We start from the raw sequence: 6000 nt of genomic DNA on the forward strand, positions 1-6000 counted from the left end.
TATCCTTATTCTTGATCTTTAGCTTAGATATATACTCGCATATTTCCACTGCTCGTGTTTTTCAAAAAACTTCATACATTTGACTATATATATTCCATAGACTTGCCTAATAATTGGTTATAATTGTGGTAATTTCACCCTTCAATTTCTACCATTCTACATATGTTACTAATTGACTGAGACGTTCCAAGCGTCATCGTATTTTCTTTCAAATATTGTGAATCTTAGCCATTCATAGGCCCTTTTGTGTAGCTCACATCATCCGCGACGTCAGCCTCTACATTATAAATAACAGCTGACTTACCATCGCTGTTTTTCAACGTCTATACAAAGAGCACTGACTCACTCGTTTTGATCGCATTAGCGGTAAGTTTTTAATTTTCAAAATTTCTTTAAGATATCCTTCTGACAGTTTGCGTTTTGTCCTTTCAATATTTGCTATCGTTGGCTTTTAATGTATGAGCAAGTCCATGTAGATTAAATTTAAAATCTATATTCCTATATACTTAGCACCCGTTAACATTTTCAATTTGTTTGACTCTACAATATCACTATATGATACGCCAATAGATAGTATTGATGATCGTTCATCTTTAACGGTCATAACTAGCCTTTTTATTTTTATTTTTAGTTTAGATATACACCTGCATATTTTCACTGCTCGTTTTTAAATACTTCATACATTTAAATATAATATCCTATAGACCTACTCAATAATTGGTTACAATTATGGTAATTTCATTACAATGACATTTCAAGACACCGAACCCTTCAATTTCTATTATTTTACACATGTCATCAATTGACTGAGACGCTCCAAGCGTCATCGTATTTTCTTTTAAATATTGCGAATCTAAGCCATTATAGACCCTTATGTGAAGTTCACATTACCTACGATGTCAGCCTTTTTATCACAAATAACAGCTGACTTACCATCGCTGTTTTTCAACGCCTATACAAACAGTACTGATTCACTCGCTTTGATTGTATCAGCGGCAAGTTCTTAATTTCCCAAATTTCGTTAAGATATCTTTCCGACAACTTGTGTTTCGTCCATTCCAATATTTGCCACTGTTGGCTTTTAATGCATGAGTAAGTCTATGTGCATATCTTTATATCAACAACTTCCTTTTTCCTTATAAGTAACACCTTTATAGGTTTGTTCTTTAAATACACTGTTTGAGCTTAATTAAAAACGCTGTTTGGATTTTAAGCTCTTCTCACCAACTATCTAAATTACTGTTGAACATTAAAGTTAAACCTATAGTGGATATCGTTAGAAAAACGGAACTTTTAAATATGGTCTCATTAACCGTTATCCAAATAACACTAATGTCAGTAGCACTAGCGCTTATTTCGACTATCATTTCCGAGTACACTTTTCAATCTATAAACTATTTATATTTTAAAATTTATATTCAAATTTTTGTATTTAAAAACACCTTGGATATAATAATTTTTTAAAATTAAAATAATTATATTTTAAATTTGATTATTATTATTTAATTTCATATCTTTACCCAGAATTTCTCACTCTTTGTGAGTTCTCTCGGATGAATATCAGTGTAAGCCAGTTTGAAGATTTCCTCATTTTTGTGAGCTATTTTTGGATGAACATCAGTATAAGCCAGTTTGAAGGTATGTTTATTTATTTATATTCATTCAAATTTATGGATTAAAACACATGGTCTGCGTAGCCAGCCACTATCATCTTTTTATATATACTTACCTCTATGTCTGTATCTCTATATGTATTTAATTATATACACTATATATATATTTTTTTATTTTTATTTTTTCATGTTTTCAATATGCCTTATTATTTAATGTAGCATATATCATTACAACCTTGTATTTTCCCTGCATGTGTATTACATATTATGAATATATGATATAATCTGTATAAATATCATTATACATATCTTACCTAAACACTATTCAAAATATAAATAAGTGTAACATATTTTATTAAATTTTATCTAACACAATTTATTGGTAAAACTTACCTGCGATTAATTATATATATATATATATATACACTTTTCTTAAAATTAAATGTTGTTCCAAAGTTAATTCTATTATACATAAATTGATTTTCAATTGTTTTTATTGTGTCATTATGTCATGTTTATATTATATATGTTGTATCCTTATTTTAGACCCCTGAAGAAGGCCTTTGGCCGAAACATGGACCGTGTTGGGTCACAATAAACTATTTTGGCTTTTACATTTGTGGATTCAGTCTGGTCTTTCTGGACAGCTTCCGCTCTTTTTTGTTTCACTTTGTCGTTTTGCGGGAGACCTTTGGACTCTCTTTTGTGCTGAAAATCGGGGATGACCATCTCTAAGGACGACCATCTCTAAGGTCGACCTAAATTTCATGATTTGGGTGTCCCCGATCGTATTATCCAAACGAAAGATGGCCGCCCATCTGGTTTCGATAATACGGGTTTCCCCGCCCCTTCGCCGGGATGTCCTGCGAGGACGTCCTCAGGAAAACTTGGGCACCCCTTTCGATTCTGCCCCTCCACGTGTCCTGCTATCCTTGGGGAACACCTGCTACAGGTGAGTAACTTTGCTTTCCCTGAGGACAAGCAAGATAACTGATTACCACGAATGGGACTCCCTAGGTACCAGGCCACTGAAAACAACAATTGTCAATAGGAGCTTGCAACAGAAAGGCCAACGTGAAGTTGCGGCCTGGAACAGAAACAAAAGGGCATGGGAAGGAGGAGTTGGATTCAAGACGCCAGACAAATTCTGCATAATTGTCTGATTAAAACGGCTGTCACACCAGGTGTTCTGTTCAAGACAATAGCGAGATGTGAACTTGTGGACTGAAGGCCGTGTCGCAGCTCTGCACAGCTCCTCAATGGAGGCTGATCTCAAGTGGGCTACCGACACTGCCATGGCTCTGACATGTAAGCTGTGTGACATGAACTTCAAGAGTCAGCCCAGTCTGGATGTAAGTAAAGGAGATGCAATCTGCTAACCAATCGGATAAAGTATGTTTACCAATGGCTGTGCCCATCCTGTTTGGGTCAAAAGAAACAAAAAGGTAAGTGGACTGTCCATGGGCTTTAGTCCGCTCCAGTAGAAGGCTGAGGTTCGCTTGCAGTTCAAGGTGCGCAGTGCGCTTTTGCCAGGATGGGCAAGAGGTTTGGGAAAAAATGTTGCAAAGACAATTGACTGATTATGAAGGAACTGTGACACCACCTTAGGAAGGAACCTAGGAAGCATACAGAGAACGACTCTGTTATGATGAAACTTTGTGTAAGGTGGATCCGCTACTAGGGCCTGAAGCTCACTGACCCTGAGTGACTGAGGAACTGTCCAATGAAGGTTGGTTGTGGGTGTCTGAGGAGCCAATGAGAAATCTGTGTTCATGTTTATTAATGTGTCTCCTCCCTGCAGTGAATGTGACTCTGGATCCTGAAACTGCTCATCCCAGTCTCATCCTGTCTGCTGATCAGAAAAGTGTCAGATACGGAGACACATGACAGAAGTTGTTGGACAATCCCCAGAGATTTGATCGTTATGTCAGTATCCTGGGGTGTGAGAGCTTCACCTCAGAGAGACATAGTAACATAGTAGATGACGGCAGAAAAAGACCTGCATGGTCCATCCAGTCTGCCCAAGACAAACTCATATGTGTATACCTTACCTTGAATTTGTACCTGTCCTTTTCAGGGCACAGACCATATAAGTCTGCCCAGCAGTATTTCCCGCCTCCCAACCACCAGTCCCGCCTCCCATCACCGGCTCTGGTACAGACCGTATAAGTCTGCCCTCCCCTATCCTCGCCTCCCAACCACCACCCCCTCTTCCCCCCAACTGCTCCGCCACCCAATTTCAGCTAAGCTTCTGAGGATCCATTCCTTCTGCACAGGATTCCTCTATGCATATCCCACGCATGTTTGAACTCCGTTACCGTTTTCATCTCCACCACCTCCCGCGGGAGGGCATTCCAAGCGTCCACCACCCTCTCTGTGAAGAAATACTTCCTGACATCTTTCCTGAGTCTGCCCCCCTTCAATCTCATTTCATGTCCTCTCGTTCTACCGCCTTCCCATCTCCGGAAAAGATTCATTTGCAGATTAATACCTTTCAAATATTTGAACGTCTGTATCATATCACCCCTGTTCCTCCTTTCCTCCAGGGTGTACATGTTCAGGTGAGCAAGCCTCTCTTCATATGTCTTGGAACGTAAATCCCATATCATCCTCGTAGCTTTTCTTTGCACCGCTTCCATTTTTTTAACATCCTTCGCAAGATACGGCCTCCAAAACTGAACACAATACTCCAGGTGGGGCCTCACCAACGTCTTATACAGGGGCATTAAAACCTCCTTTCTTCTGCTGGTCACTCCTCTCTCTATACAGCCTATCAATCTTCTAGCTACTGCCACCGCCTTGTCGCACTGTTTCGTCGCCTTCAGGTCCTCAGATACTATCACCCCAAGATCCCTCTCCCCGTCCGTGCCTATCAGACTCTCCCCGCCTAACACATACGTCTCCCTTGGATTTCTACTCCCTAAATGCATCACTTTGCATTTCTTCACATTGAATTTTAATTGCCAAACGTTAGACCATTCTTCTAGCTTCTTCAGATCTTTTTTCATGTTTTCCACACCCTCCGGGTTGTCCACTCTGTTGGAAATCTTGGTGTCATCCGCAAAAAGGCAAACTTTACCTTGTAACCCTTCGGCAATGTCACTCACAAATATATTGAACAGAATCGGCCCCAGCACCGATCCCTGAGGCACTCCACTACTCACCTTTCCTTCCTCCGAGCGAACTCCATGCACCACCACCCTCTAACTTTGCAGGTGCTGGAACTGAACCAAAATCTCCTGCAAAGGAAAGGTTTAATTCTGACCTATAAATCCCCACACTTCTCAACTAGCTGGTTTTCTAGGTGAGCTACCTGATAATCTCTTTAAATTTTAATGCTTATTGCTTAATAATTTTAATTAGCACTGTGAAACCTCTCTCTCTTTCTTTCTGGTTTTCTTTTTGTTCCTGCCAAACTCTGATAGAGAGGAACTGCTATAATTATTGGGAATATTTAGACTTAGTGAAAAGGAAAGTTAGCAATATCAGTTTTAAAAGTTAAATCAAGTGAAAATTCTTGCTCAGACTGGACCATTTGGGTCCATTCAACTAGAGCATTCCCTTGATAACAGCAGCATTTAGCTGACACTTTGGGACTTATAAAAGCCAATAAGTTGCAAGATCCGAGACAACATGGTTTCACCAAAGGGAAATCATGCCAAACGAATCTCATTGAATTCTTTGACTGGGTGACGGGAGAATTAAATCAAGGACGTGCTATGGACGTCATCTACTTAGATTTCAGCAAGGCTTTCGACACGGTTCCCCACAGGAGGCTCTTAAATAAACTAGACGGCCTGAAAATAGGACCAGAAGTGGTGAACTGGATTAGGAACTGGTTGACGGACAGAGACATTACTGGGAGGTGGATGTGGGAGACAAGACTAACTGGCGATTGGGGGTTTGTAAAGATTCTGTGAGCAGGAAAGGGGACATGACAATTACACCTGAGGATGGATACTGGAGAGTGATACTGGATGATGGAGAGGACTACTTGGCCTGCACCTCCCCTGGGACCCTGCTCCCCCTGTGTGAGACCCTGGGCAGTTGGTATTTTCCTGGACTACCAGGCAGGAAAGGTCTCATTTTACAATGCAGATAATAAATCTCATCTCTACACCTTCACTGAGAACCTCCGGCCATATTTCAATCCTTGTCTCAACAAAGGAGGTAAAAATGCTGGAGCTCTGAGAATCCGACCAGTGCCAGACTGGGAATGAGAGAGCCGGGCTCAGGGGTCTGATATATAATCTGGGAGTTGATTTTTCAGATCTGGATAAGAAGAATTAGACAGTGTTACTTGTGAGCTGTGATGTTCAGGTTCATTATATACAATCTGTGATCTCATTTCCAGAAATGGAGGGGGCTTATGGACTGTCGGGGGGGG

The 6000-nt window shown here is 40.3% G+C and overlaps 1 pseudogene; it reads left to right on the top strand.

Annotated features, from left to right (window-relative positions):
* LOC115466299 overlaps positions 1-5898 on the top strand; it is a 43541-nt pseudogene extending 37643 nt beyond the window's left edge.
* The last annotated feature ends 102 nt before the right edge of the window (positions 5899-6000 follow it).

This window comes from Microcaecilia unicolor, chromosome 3, assembly GCF_901765095.1.
Source record: "Microcaecilia unicolor chromosome 3, aMicUni1.1, whole genome shotgun sequence".
In the NCBI taxonomy this organism is placed as follows: domain Eukaryota; kingdom Metazoa; phylum Chordata; class Amphibia; order Gymnophiona; family Siphonopidae; genus Microcaecilia; species Microcaecilia unicolor.